Source organism: Giraffa tippelskirchi, chromosome 8 (assembly GCF_054371585.1).
Source record: "Giraffa tippelskirchi isolate mGirTip1 chromosome 8, T2T-mGirTip1v1.2.pri, whole genome shotgun sequence".
In the NCBI taxonomy this organism is placed as follows: domain Eukaryota; kingdom Metazoa; phylum Chordata; class Mammalia; order Artiodactyla; family Giraffidae; genus Giraffa; species Giraffa tippelskirchi.
The window spans coordinates 1,198,604-1,219,466 of NC_137282.1; positions in this window are offsets into that span (position 1 = coordinate 1,198,604).

The window sequence follows — 20,863 nt, forward strand, 5'->3', positions numbered from 1 at the left end:
AAATTCTATACACATGATTTCCACTCAACCCTTATAATATGGGCATTACTGTTGGGATTTTCTAGGCAACTGACATTTCCACAGATGTTGAACATCCTGTCCAGAACTAGTTCTGTCCGCAGAACTAGAAAGTGGCAGAGCGTGCGTGCTCAGTCTTTCAGTCGTGTCTAACTCTTTGCGACCCTTTGGACAGACTGCTCTGTCCATGGGATTCTCCAGGCAAGAATACTGGAGTGGGTTGCCATGCGCTCCTCCAGGGGATCTTCCCAACTCACGGATCCAACCCGCGTCTCCTGTGGCTCCTGCCTTGCAGGTGAATTCTTTACTGTTGAGCCATTGGGGAAGCCCAGAAAGTGGCAGAATCAGAATTTTAATCCACATCAGCTTGTTTCCAAAGCCAGTGCAGAGTTGAAAGGGTCATTTAAGGCCAATTAATACTTTTCTACAAACTGCAGTCATCCTTCATCCAGAATTCTTTGAGAGTGATGAACCAAATTCTGAATAGTTCCAGGTCCCTGCCTTCCAAGGCATCTACTGATAGTTAATAATAAGAGAAGGAATAGCTAATATTTATGTAATGCTTACGATGTGCCAGGCATATTCTAAAATCCAGAACAGGATCAGCCGTTTTAACCACGGACTCTGAAATCACTGCGTGCGTTAGAATCGTTATCCTAGGCTTGTGAGAGCTTGGGCCTCTGTACCTCACTTAACACCTCTGTATTTTTCATTTCTAACATGGAGAGTCATAAGATTTCCTATAACATATGGTTACTGAGAAAATTGGAGAAGAGCATGGCAACCCACTCCAGTATTCTTGCCTGGTGAATCCAACGCACAGAGGAGCCTGGGGGGCCGCAGTCCATGGGGTCACGAAGAGTCAGACACTGCTGAAGCGACAGCATGCACACATTGTGAAAATAGGATGAGGTTTTGTATATATAGCTCTTTGGACTGTGACTACACACGTGAGGCATTCAGCAAATGCTAACTAGATTGTGAGTTGTTCTTATTGTTCCTGTTTACAGGGCAATGTGCTAAGCCATTTGCATTTTTCTTTTGATCCTCTTAGTAATTCTGTGCTTTCTGCACTATGATTATTTTTATTTTACAGACAACGCAGATGAGACACAGAGGGTTGATACACGTTTCTGAGGACACACAGTGGGGAGTGACTGAGCCAGAGTTCTAAGCCAGGCATGACATCTCTGAAGCCAGCTTTCTTGGCATCTGCACCCTGGCTTGATTGCCAGATGACATTATCAGTTCGAAAGTGTGCTTCTATGTGAAGCCAAACTCTTCTTGTGAAATTTTAACCCCTTGGTCTTAGTTTTTGTTATCAGTACTTTGCACACATCAGTGAACCATGAGAACGTCCTCTTTCCTTCCGTCAAAGGCTCTGCGTCGCTCATCACCAATCCCACCCCAATGTTCCTGCTTCACTAACTTTACATCAGGAGTCATTTGTTAAAGCTACTCTGGGGAAAAGGCACAAAACAAATCTAGGTAACTTAAAGCTAGAGGACAGATATTTCGGCAATGTGTTTGACCAAAAGTCTGTCTAAAATTTACATAGGAATCGAGGTTTTTCTTATGTTGGAAAATTAAAGTAAGAGGCAATCCATTGGATCTGGGGATTTGTCCACCAGTTTTCCAAGAGGAGTCAGTTCTGTACCCTCTTGGCCCCTGGGACAGGAGCACGATGTCCAGACTCACTCTGCCCTGGAAGGGACGGAGGGCTCTTGCTTGGCGGTAGAGGGTAGCACACACCCACAGTGCCTTGCTCGCCAGAAATCGGCAACTTTAGCAAAGTGCTGTGCCTGTTGCAGATTTGTATCATAGCAACATGCACATTTCTAATAAATAAATGGTTCTCCAAATAACTTTATTCACTGAGGAGAGATTTCCGGATCTCGCCGCTGCATCTGAATAGCAATCGATGTTCAGTCCTTCCTGTGTTGAATCTGAGAAACCACACAAACTCTCTTCACTCTCTGCAGATTATTCTCACAAGTGGAAAGTGCTTTGGTTTTCAGGGGATGGTAAAACACCGTGTTTCAAAATTCTCTGGAGTTACGGGAGAAACAATGTCAGGGGTGAGAGTTTGATTTAAAAGCATGAATCTCTGTCAGATGTCATTTCCGAATTCACCACTAGAACAGTGACTCGGCTGAGGAGTTGTTCTGATTTCATTTCCAGTCATTTCACACTGTGCTCCTCTCAAGAATCTTGCAGTTTGCTCAGAAAAGGGGATGGCGGGATGGAAAAAAGAAAAAAAAATACAAGGTAGAACATTAAATAATTTTTACACACATAATGGCCTGAGGAATTAGGCAACTGAACCAGTGAAATCAGTTCCGAGTAACCTCTGTTGAGATGTCAAGCAGTTGCGCTTTTATTCGTCCTTCACCGTCTCCCACTTCTCTTCTGTTCTGTTCCCCATGGTCTATGGTGAGGGCATTTAACACAAGCCAAAGAATCCTCTTATCAAATGTCTCTAGCTGTCTGAAAAAAAACTTGCTCAGCCTCTGTAGACCAGCACTTCATCCTTTAGAAAGATCGTAGCATCCCTTCCTGTTTGGCTCTAGACTGATTTCACCCCCTCGTCTCATCTGGAAGCCTTTGCTGACTTCCGGTGTCCTCCTCCACCTAGGAGTTCGGTGCCTCTCTTTGGGATCTCATAGCATTTTGAACACTTTCCTAGCATGATGTGTGTGCTAAGTCTCTCAGCCATGTCTTACTCTGTGATTCCGTGGACTATATCCCCCAGGCTCCACTGTCCATGAAGATTCTTCAGGCAAGGCTACTGGAGTGGGTTGCCATGCCCTCCTCCAGGGGATTTTCCCAACCCAGGGATCAAACCCAGGTCTCCCGCATTGCAGGAGGATTCTCTGAGCCACCAGGGAAGCCTAGCAAATTTACATTTATTCGTGTGCACGTCCAGTTGCTTTTTAAAGTGTGAACTTCTCAAGGCAGATGCTAGGTCTTAAGCTTTTTTACAAATCCCAATTGCAAATTGTCTTTTCAAGAAATGTTTGTTGGTGGGTGCATGGGTAGATGACCAAACTAAATGATAAGACCTAAGAGAAATCTTGGCATCACTACCTTTAAAGCTCACTAATTAAATACTCATTAATTTGGGAGACGATTAGAGTGAAAAAAGCAATTGGTTTTAAAGAAAAAACACTTGAGATGGTAAACAATGTTCTAAAATTAGATTATGGTAAATGTTGTACATTTCTGAAAATAAATGAAAAATCACTGGCCAAAAAAAAGGAAAAAAGACCCGGGCTTAAATATCTACTATATTACTTATTTGCTATTTGGTCTGGTTGCTTAACTTCTGAGACCATGAACTATCTCTTTTATAAGTTGGGCTTATTAAAGCTTTTCTCAAAGGATTTTTATAAAAATGAAACAAGATTATGAATAGAAAGGGTTTGGTCAATTCTAATGCCCGATAAATGGCAGTTACTATTATTTCTCAACCTAAGAACCTATCTATACTCTAAAATATATTTTTGTTTCTAAATAAAAATAGTCAAAGATATCCCAGAATACACAAATGCATGCATAGACATATTTTCCTTAGCACTAAAATTCGAAACCAATAGATGATTTATCATACATTCATGCAGCACACACACACACACACACACACACACACATTCACACACACAAACATATGCAATCAGGAGTGTCAAATGGATATTATTCCCTGAAAACACCAGTTTTGGCCAAAGAACTCTTACTTGTTTGCACAAGTCATCTTAAGGGATAATAATCATAATAATAACAATATTAATGTAGAGCTTATGCGCCAGGTGCTGGATCAAGCACTTTACTACATTATATTAGCTACTGACATAAAAGAACACTATAATGCGGATGAATGATTCTTAGGCCAATTTAACAGGCAGGGAAACAGCACAGAGAAATTCAATAATTGGTTCAAGCTCATGCAGTTAGTAAATAATTGTCAGGCAAGTTCATTAAGGTAGCAATGATACCAAGCTGTTGTTGTTCAGTCACTAAGTTGTGTCCAATTCTTTGCAACCCCATGGACTGCAGCATGCCAGGCTTTCTTATTCTTTACTATCTCCCAGAGTTTTCTCAAACTCATGTCCATTGAGTTGGTGATGCCATCCAACCATCTCATCCTCTGTCACCCCCTTCTCCTCCCACCTTCAATCTTTCCCAGCATCAGGGTCTTTTCCAATGAGTCAGTTCTTTGCATCAGGTGGCCAAAGTATTGGAGCTTCAGCTTCAGCATCAGTCCTTCCAATGAATATTCAGGACTGATCTCCTTTAGCATGGACTGGTTGGATCTCCTTGCAGTCCAAGGGACTCTCAAGAGTGTTCTCCAACACCAATTCAAAAGTATCAATTCTTCAGTGCTCAGCTTTCTTTCTGGGCCAACTGTCACGTCTGTACATGATTGCTGGAAAAACCATAACTTTGACTACACAGATGTTTATCAGCAACGTGGTATCTCTGTTTTTAATATGCTGTCTAGGTTTGTCACAGCTTTTCTTCCGAGGAGCAAGTGTTCTTTTAATTTCATGGCTGTAGTCACTGACTGCTACCAGTTATGATGAAAAGTTACCTCGCTGTGAAACAGATGACTGGCAGAAACTAGCCATGTTCCCAGATAAGAACACCCCCAATCTTATCAAGCTAAACATCAGGAAGAGGACTTACAGAAACACATGTGCAAGTCCAAAATGCAAGTGGTAGTTGGAGCAGAAGGCTTCAGATTCTCACCCCGTGAATGGTGTTCCTTGATTGTTTACATCTTCTGGGACCTCAAGGTGCAAGACCTTCAGGCATGATGGGTGGCGGGCAGGGCTCCTCACTGTGGATACCCAGGGAGTCACTTGGATTCGGAGCTCGCAATACTATGTGTGTGCTGTGTCTTTGAGGCTGGGGCATGAAAACTTTCTGGAAGCTCCCTCAGCTATGCAATCACATCAGCTGGTATCTAAGCCCTCCCCCTTATTCTGGTTGATCTGCACCCCTGCTCTTTGTTACAGAGGATGATGGAGTCATCACACAGAATGAAACGTACATATACGTATTCCCAGTTGTTTTATCTATGGAAGAAGAGTAGTATAAATGAATAGCAAATTCCAAAATCAAGCATCTTTCACCTACATAGTGTATTTTCCATGACAGAAGATTTATACCCAGCAGAAAAAAATCCCTCTTGTGGAAAAAGCCCTACCGTGGTGATGACAGCATCCAGTGCCGTGCGTTACGCCGAAGATGCGAAGGAAGGCTACTACAGGACGTCAGAGCTAGTAGTTCTTTTATTTACTTAGTTATGTTTGGAAAGTTATTTATTCATTTATTTGGCCGTGCCAGGTCTTCATGAGCACGCAGGATCTTCACTGCAGCGTGTGGGATCTTTAGTTGTGGCATGCGAACTCTTAGTTGCAACATGTGGGATCTGGTTCCCTGACCAGGGATCAAACCCGGGCCCCCTATGTTGAGCGCGAGCCGTCTTAGTCACTGGACCACCAGGGAAGTCCCAGGAAGCTCTTTTAGCCAGGGTTGGTAGTGCCGGTGGTAAAGAATCAGATTGCCAATGCCGTAAGAGACACGGGTGTGGTCTCTGGTTTGGGAAGATCCCCTGGAGAAGAAAGTGGCAACCCACTCCAGTACTCTCGTCTGGAAAATTCCATGGACAGAGGAGCCTGGCGGGCTCCAAGGGGTCACAGAGAGTCAGACACGACAGAGCCCACAGTCACTCCGTCTTAGTGCATGAAAGAATCGGCGAGAGAGCTGCAAACGGCAAAGACACTGCTTTCGGACCCTCAGGCACACGTCAGGCGCTTTCCCGGTGGTTCTGCTGAGGTGGCCGGTGTGCCACACCTGGACAAACAGTGCCCAAGGGCATCTTCGGTTGTTTAACAGTTAATGCTGTCTGCTTTAAATGCTTTAAAACCTGTAAAGTATTACAGACATGATCTCTTGGCCTGTATGTCATTAGATCCCAAGATGTGCAGTTATTTTTGTACAGAATATCAGAAGGCAAATGCGGCCATGTGGATTTTTCTCCCACAGTTAAGATGCCCCTCCCCTGTCATCCATTTCACCTTCGTTGGTTGGAGCCCTTGTCTACAGACAGTTCAGTTCAGTTCAGTTGCTCAGTCGTGTCCAACTCTTTGTGACCCCATGGACTGCAGCACGCCAGGCCTCCCTGTCCATCACCAACTCCCAGAGTCTACTCAAACTCATGTCCATTGAGTTGGTGATGCCATCCAACCATCTCATCCCCTGTCGTCCCCTTCTCCTCCTGCCTTCAATCTTTCCCAGCATCAGGGTCTTTTCCAATGAGTCAGTTCTTAGCATCAGGTGGCCAAAGACAGCAGAGGCAGAGAAATCCCTTGCCCAGAAGCCCAGGGTTTTATGCTTGCCAACTGCTGAAAAAGAATTCATTAGAATTTTGTCTGGATAGATGTCCAGGAGTAAGACTCGAAATAATGCCATTTGTAGCAACGTGGATGGCCTTGAGATTATCACACTAAGTGAATTAAGTCAGAAAGAGAAAGACAAGTACCACATGATATAACTTATATGTGGAATCTAAAATATGACACGAATGAATGCTTCTGTGAAACAGAAACAGACTCACAGAGAACAGACTTGTGGTGGCTGGGGAGGAGGGTGGAAGAGGGGTGGATTGGGACCTTGGGATTAGGAGATGCAAACTATTATATATAGAATAAACAAGGTCCTATGGTATAGCACAGGGAACTATATTCAATATCCTATGATAAACCATAATGGAAAGGAACATGGAAAAAATAAACATGTATAACTGAATCACTCTGCTGTACAGCAGAAATTAATATAGCACTGTAAATCAATAATACTGCAGTTTTTAAAACATAAATTAATAATAACTTTAAAAAAGAATTCATTAATTCAGCAGGGCCTCTCCTTGGTGCTGAGTAACTGATGACCCTTCTAATATCAATCTTGACATTGTATTAAAGCAACCACAACACAAAGAAGACTAAACAGACGCAATCCGTGATCTGAATACAGCAGGTGTTGCCAAGAACAGGGGTAGGGCTGATGGCGGGACGTGGGTTTTGCACTTTGATCTGCACATCTTAGATCACTGTGCTGTAAAAGGAAAGATGGTCAACAGACAGTGAAGAGCTCTGAATCCGAAATAAGCTCAGAGTCATCAGCAGCATCATACCACTATCATTGTGATCACAGTCAACACTGCTATTTCTCAACCAGTGTAAGAATAACTGCTTCCTTCACCTGTGCGCAAACAATTATCTATTCTTTAGCTACATTCTATGAAGATTTGTTATTCTATGAAAGAGTCTGATTAAAATTTTTGTTCTTGTTGTAAATATTGTCTCCAAAGCTCACTTACTGTTTATCTTGGGGCAGCTGCTTTGTCTCTCTGGTCTTATTAATTTTATATTTGTCACATGTGGATAGTAACATTTTTACCCCTGTGATCATTGATAAGATGAAATTTTTTAAAAAACAAAGGATTTTGGTATAGAGACTGAATGTGTTTCAGTTATGTCTCTGAATATGTTTTAGGTACATTCCCCTCACTTATCTGATATCGTCGAGGGTATGTAATAACTGCCCACGAATAAAGAATGCGTGAATGGACTCACAGGGAATGGAAGAATGCTCAAACAGAAAATGTGATAACTTGATTTATAACGTAAAATATCATCTATCCTTTAGTAGAGTCCTGCAAAAAGCAGCATGTTATATTTAATAGAAAGAACAATATAGAACATTTTATTATTGGAAGAGTCCTTCTATGTCATCTATTTCAACCCATTCATATTATAAACTGGATAAAGGAGAGTAAAAAATAAACTATCCATACAGTTTATCAACCAAATCAGGACATTTTTTTGCGCTTGAAATGGAGTACGAGTGACGATGTCATCAGTGCGACAGGTGCCAGGTGGAAGAGCTCCAGGCTGATCAGGATTACTAATCAGCTTACCTAAGACAATCCTGAGGCGCCAGCTGATGCTAGTCATCTCTTTTCCTCAGCTCAGTATCGTTTTCTGACCATCCCTGTCTCTTTTAATGTGGTTATGTGTGCTCAGTCACTCAGCTGTGTCCTGACTCTGCAACCCCGTGGACTGCAGCCCGCCAGGCTCCTCTGTCCCTGGGATTTCCCAGGCGAGAATACATCGGTGGGTTGCCATGCCCTCCTCCAGGGGATCTGCTCCCAACCCAGGGATTGAACCCACGTCCCCTACCATGGCAGGCGGGTCCTTTACCACTGAGCCACGGGAGAAGTCTCTTTAATACATTACTCTTATGTTATTGGTCAAATAATATTTTAAAGAATTATTAAAACTATTCCAAGCTTACCATGAAGCCATCCTGAAGCTCGCCCTTAGCTTCCTTCTCTGGCCCTGTCCTGCAGCCTTCATTCCTTTTCTCCCAAGAGCACCCCTCGGAGAAAAACAACTCTCGTGAGAGTCCCATCTCAGCCTCTGCTTCTGGGAGGCCCAATCAAAGACAACAGGACTGGTTGTGGACAGCAAGGGGCAGAATGTTCCAGAAAAAAAAAAGAGACAAGTTGGAGAAGAGATAGTCTGGGAGACCCTGTTCTGCTTGCCTGCACCTCAAACCGATCAAAGCGGAAGCCTTGATGGTGCTGGTTGGACTCAAGAACCGGGCAAGTCCTAAGCGTGTAAATGACCCGTGGAAGGTACAGGTGTAGGCTGTGTGCATCACTTCCCGGGGAAGCGTGAGCCGAGGCAGAAGGGGCTGATCTGTCTCCATCTAGCAGGTCTCCCGAAGCCCTACCTCGAGCCCTGAGAATGTAGCCCTGTTTGGAAATGGGATCTTGGTAGACATGACTGTTCAGACGAGGTCCTATATCCAGTGTGACTGGCGTCCTTATACCGAAGGAGGGGAGACAGCCCTGTAGAGTAAAGGTGATGGGGAGACGCACAGGGAGACCCCGATGTGGAGACAGAGGCAGAGACGGGGTTGTGCGTTGTGTCTACAGTCAAGGGCTTAAGATCACACCGGAAAGCCAGGAGACGGCGTGGGACCAACTGTCCCTCAGGGCCCCACAGGAGAAACTCACCCTGTGAGCACCTCGACTTTGCACTTCTAGACTCCAGAACCGACTGGGAGAGAATGCATTTCTGTGTTTGCTTTTTACTTTTATTAGAGTATGGTTGTTTTACAATGTTGTGTTAGCCTCCACTGTACAGCAAAGTGAATCAGCTGTATGTATACACGTATCGGCTCTTTTGTTTGGATTTCCTTCCCATTTAGACCACCGCAGACCACTGAGTGAACGGCTGCTGTTTTTAAACCATCAGAGTTTATGGTCATTTGTTTTGGTAGCCCTAGGAACTAATATGTCTAACTATACAATGGCACTAAGTTAGTATCTGTTCACTTCAGTCACTCAGTCGTGTCCGACTCTTTCTGACCCCACGGACTGCAGCACGCCAGGCCTCCCTGTCCATCGCCAACTCCCAGAGCTTACTCAAACTCATGTCCATAGAGTTGGTGATGCCATCCAGCCATCTCATCCTCTGTCGTCCCCTTCTCCTCCTGCCCTCAATCTTTCCCAGCATCAGGGTCTTTTCCAATGAATCAGTTCTTCTCATCAGGTGGCCAAAGTATTGGAGCTTCAGGATCAGTCAGTATAACCTGGGTTTTCATTCATAAATCTGGCAGGACCATCTCTGTACTAGAGGTTACCGGCAAACTTGTCTGGCCTCCTCCACGTCTCACCTAACTTAACCCAGGGGAAAAAAAAATAAAAACAACTGGGCAAAAGAGGCCTTGTTTTGTCCTGCCTCCTGAGGCATTCTGCTTCCATGGAGTCCTGCATCTTTAGCTAAATACACCACAAATTTGCAGAGGGGATGTTTGTGTAGTCTTTCCCATCACAACCCAACCCACCTGAAACACTCTGACGCTCTCAAAAATAATTTCAATGAATGAATAAAACATGATCAGCTAATAATTAGCACTGAAGGTGAGCTCTTCCACAGGAGGATAATTCACTGCTGTGCTAATTGTTTTCCCCAGCATCAGACCTTAGCTGACATTTGGTTTTAACTTCAGCATAACAATTCCCAGCTATGTTTAGAAAGACTATGAGCAGTTTCCTAGGACTTGGCCAGAAATTATTTGCAATGCCTGGATTACACACTTTGAAAAATGTGAAGTTGTATGTTAGTCAAGATTCCAAATCTAGCTTTGGCTCAGGCTCAGGCTTGGAATACTCAACAGAAACTTATGATCAGCCATGGCGCTCCATTTCTAAGCAAAACAACACGAAGGAGACCTTTGCTGTTAGATAATTAGCAATTTAAAAATCATGGATGTGAATCAGCGTCAATGTGTCAGTTTATTGCCCAGCCAGGTAATAAGGATAGATATTTTGCATGGTATGGCTAATTCTATGGGAAATATGTTCCAAAATATGGGGATGAGCAGAGGTTATTTTGAACATTAATAATAAAAATCTTTTGTCTGGATTTTTTTCAAATAATCTGGCAGCTTCCAGGTATTTTGGGAAAGTTGTATGTGGCTCCTCCCCACCCCTCCCCATCCCCCCCAAAAAACCCAAAATGGAGGAAACTTATGTCCAGAAACATTATTATTTCAGAATTTTTCATCATGTTTAACTTGAAGAAAGAAATGTAGAAAGAAGATATTTTTTTCCTTCGTGTGTAAGGTACTCGGTGTTTGTTAGTGAAATCCAATTTCTGCTCTTAGCTGAAGCCAGACTCTCTAAAGGAAAGTGCAAAGAAAATGACAGAATCCCTTTTTGAATAAAGTTACCACTGCCTGAATCAAACAGCTCCTGTGTCTCAACTCCAGGAAACCCACACACACTCCACTGCTTAATTTCTCACAAGTTGTATTCTGGTAAGGGGAAAGTTGACTGAAATAGACGGCAAAACATGGTTCCCCAGGAAGCTGCCTATCCAAAACAAGAATCAAAAGCATATGCAAGGTGAATCTAGGAACAGTGATTGGACGGGGGTGAAGGTACAGGCTGCACAAGACCCTGAGGAGTAGCTGGCCAAAGACCCTGGGAGAGTTGAGAACCAATAAGCCCTTCTGGGTGTGCAAACGCAGTGACAGCAGTGGCCTGGCAGGAAGCAATTCTGGGGCCTCTGAGTGCAGATCACAGCAAATCCCCTCCTTTCCCCACAGCGGGAGGCAGTTCAATTAGCAGCCAATGGTTGCCTAATAGGAATGCGATGGCTCAGTAAAGAATTCTCATGAAATGCAGGAGAACCCAGTTCGATCCCTGCTTCGGGAAGAGCCCCTGGAGAAATGGCAACCAACTCCAGTATTCTCACCTGGAAAACCCCATGGACAGGGGAGCCTGGTGGGATACAGTCCATAGGGCCACAAACTTGGACACAACTTGGCAACTAAACAACAGCAACTAGGGCTCTTAGGTTTTTCTGATTTTTCAAGAGAAATCAGAATTTCTAACTTTAAAGGAAATCCTCTTTCTTTTTTTTAAAGATATTTGGGAGCTAATTAAAATTTGTTTAGGCACAGTTCAGGCGAAATAAACAAACAAAAAAGACCTTTTCTGCCCTATGGAAACATGGAATATTATTCTGCTACATCTTGTCTGCAGTGAAATTTTATTTCAGCAAGGGCCAACCACTGGGTTTCAAAGTTATAAATAAAATGATTGTTATGCCTAACACTTAATTGAAATGTACTAAATGATTAAAGATGAGAATTGATGTCTTTCTAACAAGAGAGAAAGAAGGACCATGAAACAGTGTCCTTCAGAGATGAATAAACACACAACATTTTACTTTTTTTCCCCCATCAAAACGCACATTTCTTTTGAAAAACAGTCATGAGATACAAGTCCTGTGAGTCACTAAATGTCTTAGTTGACACTTGGAACAATTGTGTTATACAGTTTTTCTGTACTTCTTGGAATTGCAAGATGTTGCAAATGAGTGGAACATGCAGTTTACAAACTTTGTTCTCAAAAGCCTTAAAGCTTCAACTAAGAACAAAAATGTGTCTTAAATTGGATACACTGCCTATGGGTTATTTATGGATGAGAGAATAATATGCAACCATCTTTATTTCATGAACTAAGTGAATAATAAAGACCTAAATAAACCAATCTCCTGAAATCGGCAGTAATGTCTTGTTTACTTGGATTATTTTGAAATTGTCAAAGAGACAGAGGACAGGCCTACCAATGTTTCTAGAACTGCTGAAGGAACTGGGGAGTTTTCATCACATAAAAATGACATTAGTGTCTTTTGTTTAAAATTGAAATAGAAAGGTTCTTTTTAAAGAATTCCTGATTTTTTAAAAAAGAGGTTAATTTGTTCACAGCTCCAACTTTGACTTAGTACAGGACCAGAGTCAGGATAGAATGTGTTATATTTTACATATGAGTCAATAAAACTGATTCATTTCATACTGTGGAAATAGTTGGCATAGAAGGGATTTTTATTCCAGGACTTAAAACAGAAGAATGGCATGATGCAAACGATGTGAATTGTCCAGATTATTATTATTATTTTGAATTTAGGGCCTTGCTGGCGCACCCGGAGACACTGTTTGGGTCTGCAGTGAAAAGAAATAATATCAACAAGGCGAAGAGTCACCACGCAGCTATCAAAATGTAAAACATGCACAAAATTCCGTCTCAACTGTCCAAGTCCACCTGGGGACATCCAGAACCTTTGATGAAAGGTTATTCAGCGTGATTTGGCAAGATGAAAAGAGCAAAGCTGTTCACCGCACAGGCTTGCATGGAAGCCTCACAGGTCTGCAGCCCGAGCGCTCGGATCCCTGCAGCTCCGCCGCGTCCCCCCGATCCCGCAGCTCCGCCGCGTCCCCTCTGATCCCGCAGCTCTAGCCGTGTTCCCACCAGAGTGGCTGGAGCGGCCCTAACCCATGAGGCATCAGTGTAGCTGAGTGATGGGTCAGAGACCCCTGTCTGTGTGACTAGCATGTCAATTTCTCTAACCCTTCGTTCCATTCTTTTATTTTTTCCCATTTCTTCATAAAAATCAAGCTAGTCATGTTCACTATACAGCTTTAGTATTTCTGGTGATACTCTTTTGAATATGAGGTATTATTGTTATCAGGTAAAATCTAATGAAACCTTTTGCAAAGCAGCTGATACTGGACAAAGCCCTGCTTGTATTCTCTAAGCTATAAGAATATTCAGTTCAGTTCAGTTCAGTCGCTCAGTCGTGTCCGACTCTTTGCGACCCCGTGAACTGCAGCACGCCAGGCCTCCCTGTCCATCACCAACTCCCGGAGTCCACTCAAACCCATGTCCATCGAGTCGGTGATGCCATCCAACCATCTCATTCTCTGTCGTCCCCTTCTCCTCCCACCTCCAATCCTACCCAGCATCAGGGTCTTTTCTAACGAGTCAACCCTTCGCATGAGGTGGCCAAAGTACTGGAGTTTCAGCTTCAACATCCGACCTTCCAATGAACACCCAGGATTGATCTCTTTTAGGATGGATTGATTGGATCTCCTTGCAGTCCAAGGGACTCTCAAGAGTCTTCTCCAACACCACAGTTCAAAAGCATCAATTCTTCGGCGCTCAGCTTTCTTCACCTCCCAACTCTCACATCCATATAGGAGGACAAAAATTACATACTTTTTTCCCCCTTAAGTAGTTCACCCTGCCCTTGGTTACACAAATGTAGGACAAATCATAACACATTTTTTAAAATTTGAAAATACTATTCAAATGTTTAAAATGCTAACACCAGAGTTTCCCATTAGAAGTGAGTTGTCAAAAACAAACACAGCCTTCAATTTGCAGTCACTAAATGTGTGTGGATTAGGCTATTTTTAGATCTTGAGACTAAGGCTCAAATTGGCTCCTGTCAGTAAATATCCAGGGTCATCACTCAATTCATTTGACAGGATCTGTCCGTAGCTCTGTTGTTAAGAATCACCATTTAAAAATAGCCACACCGGGAACTATACTCAATATTTCTTTTTATGTTCTGGTTTTCTGGCCCCAAGGCACCTGAGATCTTAGCTCCTGACCACCTCCCTGCACTGGAAGGCGAAGTCTTAACCACTGGACTGCTTCAAGATTTTGTAATAATCAATAAGGGAAAAGACTCTGAAAAAAATATATATATAAGCATGTATAACTCAATCACATTACTGTACGCCTGAAACGAACAGAACGTTGTAATCAACTAAACTTGAAAAAAAAAATTTTAATAAAAATAACCAAATGTCCAGTTTTTGTGACAGTTGAATATCTCATCATATGTTGATTAAATACTATATTTTCCTACAATTATGTAAAAAAAAAAACTGTAGTTGAACTGACATAAGATTTAAACTGATAAAATAAATGAAAAAAAATAGGACTAACAAATTTCCCAAGGAAAGCGATGTTGGTGGCATTAGCTTCGCATGTGTATAAGGCGGTATTTCTTGAAACAATCCATAAAATTTCTTGTCTTTTTTCAGGACAAAATTGCTTGTCTAATACAGCTGCATATGATGTTTTGGAATCAGATCAGTTCCATTTCAAATAGTATGCAGGACTATGAAACCTGTAATTATAAGGTTCATTTTTAAAAAAATTATTGAAATTTAGAGGAATTAGACTCAGGTTTGGAACTAATTTTGAGAGGAAAATGACTTGCTTTTACTAAATTCACCCTTTTTAAAGCACATCTCTATAAAGTAATTTCATTATTACTCTTGTTTCTACCAGAAAGGAATCATCAAAATAATGAGTTGGCTCCGTCTCCTCAGAGAGGGTTTGTGTTGAAACTGGAAACCACACTCAGCGTCTGTGACAGTCAGTCTTGTGTCCTGATCCTCTGGCCACAAGGCTTTTCCCCATCACCCAACACTTCCACATATGTTTCCATAATCCCCTTAAAACACAGATGGCATACCATGAACTTCTTCTTGACTAGTTCATGAAAACTAAACTTTCTAGAATTTCGAGGACTTTTCTCCATCTAGTAGTAGTAGCTCACAGTCAACAGGAGACAGAATGCATTCGGTGGAAGATTTCTACCCAGTATTGGCCACCTCTAGCCGTAGCGTCATGTGTTGAAATTATAAGGTAATGTATTTTATTTTATTGGAATATAATTGCCTTACAATGCTGTGTTAGCTTCTGTTGTACAATGAAGTCAATCAGCCATACGCATGCACATATCTCTCCCTCTGAGACCTTCCTCCTGTGGAACCCCTCATTATCCCCCTCCCCAGGTCATCAGAGCACCGGAATGATAAGATAATGTATTTTAAATTGAGTTGACAAATATCCAATGATACACATATCGTTATCTGTGGTTAATAAAATTCTATATACTCTTGTCATGGCTTAAAAACTCTGTAAAACTCTGCAACATTGTTTCTCAGTGGATTCATGTCTCACTAAGTTCAGACAAATAGCAGAGTGGCTTAAAAAAAGTTTTTCCTGGAAAAAAATGTAATCGGGGCCCCCAAAAGGATTCTCTTTGGCAGTTTTCTTTAGCCTTGTTTTACCTTGCCCTGCACACTACCTGGATTGGAAGAAGATTGGATAAGAGTTCAATCCCATTGGTCAAAATGAGTAGGCTGTATGCAGTGACACAGCTGCATGACCCAACTCAAACTGCTAGCAAAGAGCCTTGCTAGAGAGCATAGCGCCTCGATATTACAGCTGCCTGTCAACCCCCCCAACGCCCTAAAGCGACTAAGATTAAATTAGAGCTCTTCTTCTTAAAGTAAAATCAACCTAATCATTTTAAAATAAGATTTTGAAAAATGGTAGCAGGTAAAAGAGGTTTATATTTAAAAAGATACATGTATCTCTCTGTCCATATATGTTTAGATTTAGAGGTAGTGACTTACAACCTGGCTACTGTATAAGTACTTATGCTCAGTTATAACTTCGCTCACAAATCATTTTAGCTCTACTTTTGGGAAATTACTTTTACAGTTGACTTGTCAGTCGTGAAGAGAATACAAGCCCATTTTCTATTGACCCTATTCTCAACTTGATTGTCGGTGTTAACCATCAAATTTGACTTGAAATTTTGGCACTCTCTAGAGACAACTGTCTGGGAAGAATGACTTCCATCACTGAGAAGAGGGGAAAGAAGATGGTCAGACTGAAGGCAATTCTGGGTCCTTTCACCTCTGTGCATTGATAACATAAACTCCGTGATTCTTTGCAATCTACTTGGGCTTTTGATCAAGCAGCACAGAGAAGCTTCCCCAGCACAGACTCTGTCTTCCGTCACCATTTGTGATGCTGGTAAGCTACAAACCCGTTTCTGGAAGTAACGACCTTGTAGGCCACATGAGGAAGATACAGCATCATATTCATCTTTTCCTGGAAGCTCTGATACCCCTCTCAGCACAAGGAAGTAGGCAATGCAGAGTGAACCAAAGACACAATTTACTTCACTTCCTGATAGTAACCGCTATCGTGACTGAAGATACTGTAGAAAGACCAGAAAAGATGCTCTGGAAATGCATCTGCTACTTTAATGAAAAACAACAGCTACCATTTTGTAAAACATTCACTGTCAGGACTCAGTCCAAAAAAGTCCTGCTGTGTCAATAACAAGAGGGCACAGCTGATATCCTTTGTTTGTGGAGGAAGTGGTCTGAATAAGGTGGCTCTTCCCTAAAACACATGCAAACCCAGGACAGGAACAGGAGTGGGGCAGAGGGAGCCCCTTCTTGCTGAAGGGAGACAGCACAGCCAGGATAACAAGGATGAGGCAAGTGAGGATCTGTCTCTGCCTTCACAGGCACACTGTCGATTTTCTGTTGCTGTTACTGGGACTGGTTTCATTCAGACTTTTTTATGTTTTAGACTGAGATATACAGAGAAGGCAATGGCACCCCACTCCAGTACTCTTGCCTGGAAAATCCCATGGACGGAGGAGCCTGGTGGGCTGCAGTCCGTGGGGTGGCTAAGAGTCGGACACGACTGAGCTACTTCACTTTCACTTTTCCCTTTCATGCACTGGAGAAGGAAATGGCAACCCACTCCAGTGTTCTTGCCTGGAGAATCCCAGGGATGGCAGAGCCTGGTGGGCTGCCGTCTATGGGGTCACACAGAGTCGGACACAACTGAAGCGACTTAGCAGCAGCAGCAGCAGACTGAGACAACAGATGCAGTATATCCTAAATGACTTTGGCATGAATCTGATGTGATTAGCAAGTCCCCTAATAGTTGTCAGGACTTCCCTGGTGGCTCAAACGGTAAAGCGTCTGCCTACAATGTGGGAGACCCGGGTTCGATCTCTGGGTTGGGAAGATCCTCTAGAGAAGGAAACGGCAACCCACTCCCGTGTTCTCACCTGGACAATCCCATGGACAGAGGAGCCTGGTGGGCTACAGTCCATGGGGTTGCAAAGAGTGGGACACGACTGAGCGACTAAACTTTCTAATAGTTGTCAGTGAGTCTATATTCTGATTGGTCAGATGAATGGACCTAGTGTGATGCGTCCTCAGAAAGGAAAGGAATACAGAACACTTTTCCGAGCAAATGCAGACATTTAAGTAGCTGTATGCTTCGCTATAAGAAGGCAGCGGGGATGAGAAAAGTGGCTTTTTAATGCAGGAGTGTTTAACCAGTTCGGTCTCTGCTCTCACTCACATTGCTGATGAAGAAATGAATGCCATGGCGTTTGCTGACTCTTGAAATGTTACCTGCTGGGCAGAAACAAAGTGCAAAATAAACCGTGAATTCTTTCGGGCTCCTTGTTTTCCTTATTCCTAGGGGCTTCCCTGGTGGTCCAGTGGCGAAGAATCTGCCTGCAATGCGGGAGACCTGGGTTTGATCCCTGGGTTGGGAAGATGCCCTGGAGAAGGGAAAGGCTCCCCACTCCGTATTCTGGCCTGGAGAACCCCATGGACCATATAGTCCAGGGGGTTGCAGAGTCAGACATGACAGGACGACTTTCACTTGCAACGCAAGGGATGCCGGTTCGACCCCTGGTCTGGGAAGATCCCCCACGACACGGGGCAACAAGGCTTGACTTCTTTCAGGCTCCTGTGTTTTCCTCTCTCCTTTATGAGCACTCTCCCGTGTGCTGTGTGTGGTAAGTCGCTTCAGTCGTGTCTGACTCTTTGCCACTGCATGCCCTGTAGCCCACCAGGCTCCTCTGCCCATGGGATTCTCCAGGCAGGAATAATGGAGTGGGTTGCCATGCCCTCCTCCAGGGGATCGTCCCCACCCAGGGATCAAATCCGTGTCTCTTCCGAGGCGCGTTCTTTACCACTAGCGACACCTGTGTGCAAAGAGTGACTGATACGATGCCATCCATGCTAATGTACAGGAAGGTGGTTCCGTAGCTCAAGTGAGATTTGAAGGAAGTTTTCTCTCTAAACCATTCAGGTCATCTTTTTAGCTTTTTGATCTGATTTCTTCGGGAAAGTTGAAATATTCCATGGAGTGGAGACAAAGATATGAATCTAAAGTATTAATTGTCAGTGAGACTCGCTGCCCGTCACCATGGAGTGGAGACAAAGATATGAATATAAAGTATTAACTGTCAGTGAGACTCGCTGCCCATCACCACTGGGAATGGTTTTGTGCCTTAGAAACATACATGAGCACACCCGCAATAAACACTGGACAAGCCTGGTTTGAAGCCTTTTCATTTTTACTCCTTTGTGTTATGATTTCCTGTCCTTTTAATTTCCAAGTAAGTACAAACGTTCTCCTGGCTAAACAGTTCCTTGGCAACAAAATATGTAGCACCTTTCAAAAAGCCAAATTATATCTTTGATAATGGCAATGAATTATTGCAAGTGAAGAACGGAAACCCAACAGTACCTGAAGACTGCCGTCCTCTGAGATGAGGCAGTGATGATATTAACAGCCAAAAGCCAACAGTGTTTGCTTATGTTTATAGAACGACCACTTTTCAAAGTTCAGGACCAGGGAGAGGAGTGATTTGTCACTTGTAATCACCTGTTTTCTCAGAAGAGAAATACAGTGCCTTCTCAATGACTGTTTCCATTTGCCTGGGTAATCTGGATAAGGCGCAACAATGCTTTTTCCAGAAGCATTTGGCTCTTGCAATGCATTTATATTTGTTTCAAATGAGGTCAGAGATGCCTCGTCTATCACTCCCTTGCCCATGGGTATGTGGCGTGAGAAGGGACATAAAACCATAACGTCAGAGCCCCCTTGGGGATGTTCAGAGCACCAGTGCTGACCGATCTGAATTATTGATCTTTATTCATGAGAAGAAGTTCCCTCAGGGAAAGGAGAGAACTTGATAGCAGCTTGAACCATGAGAGATACGGATCTGGTGTTGATAAGCACATGGCATGGGGGACACAATTCACAGAGAACCCAGCCTTAGGCTCTATGGTTAGGCTTCATCCTTTATTAGGTAGTGAGTAAAGACAACTGATGATTACAACTCCAACTTTAAAGACCATTTAAACAAAAATGGTTCCATAGTGAAGTGAGGCTGAAGGGATTTAGGTGTTTCTGAGGTTTCTCATATGGCTGATGGAGAAAATATGGCTGATTTATTTGTCTCCCAGCAAATCATGAACGTGAGTCACGTCTCGTGACCCAGGACTCTTCGATCGCACAGGCCCTGCCTCCGGGGGACCGGCTCCTCCACTTTGGTGAGAACGCGGAAGGACAGCGGAAGTTCTGCAGCGAGACTGCATTGATCAACACTGCGTTCTCCAACAGAAGGGGGGGCTTTAGAGGCCTGAATGCTGTTGGACAGGGATTCAGGCTGACTTAGCGTGAACAGTGAAAATATCTGACAAAGCAGAAAGTAAAGTTCAAGACTGTCCAAAACTGGTCACACAAGATACGGACAGACCCAGAGAACAAAACGCACGAGCTAACTCTCTACCCGGCTGAGCAGGGGGGTCTGAGGGTGAAACAAAGGAGATGCTCGCTACGACCAGAAAGTAGAGGTACTGGCAAATGCATTATCACCAGACACTCTCAAAAACAAATTCCAGTCCTAATCAACATGTTTGGGCAGAAGAGATATGGTTCGGAACCCCTTTTACCAAAGACTGACGGAGTACTGTCTCTTCTCTTCTTTCCCTTCTTTCCTTCTCTCCTTTCTTCCTTTTTGCTTTTGGTCGGTTGTTTAACAAAAGGTATATAAAGTCAACTGCCTTATAGATGTGTTTATATGACAAACGTCTTTAGCTGGGTGGTGGAGAAGAACTCCAAAGACCATGTTTAATGTTGAGCACCAAGCACGCCATGGGTGTTCCTTAAATATAAAACGACAAATGCTAAATACCCACCTCTCTATCGGTTTCACCTCGCATCTTTAGACCTCTCAAAAGTCTACTATATTTTAGATAAGAGCAGTTTCAGGAAGGCCATACCCAGCCTTTCTGTATATTTTAAATAGTTCTCTACAAAACCTTTTCAAAAATATTTTTTTCTCTAACCCTAAATCTGGTGGAGTGGATTTGTACATGTTTCTATTGTTTGAAGTTTGTCATTATTCTTATTAACGCAACAGACTGGCTTCATCAAACCCCATCATAGTTGATAGATACATGTTAGCTTTCTATGGGAAAAAGCAAACAGCCTTTACCACGAATTAAAGGCACAGCTATTTTTATGCCATTTGTTACCAACTTAATGATAACATGTAACACGGGATGGATATATAATTATTTTATATAGATTTTCTTTTTATAAGTTATACTCTTAATCTTTCTAACATATATACAATATACATATATTTATATATACCCCTGATAAATCTTGTTTTAAAGGTAAAACATCAACTTCTTTCAGCCTTATGGTGAATATTGAAGGCTGTTAGTATTTCACAACTCCACTAGAGAAATGATGGCCAAGTGCAACTTAACAGTA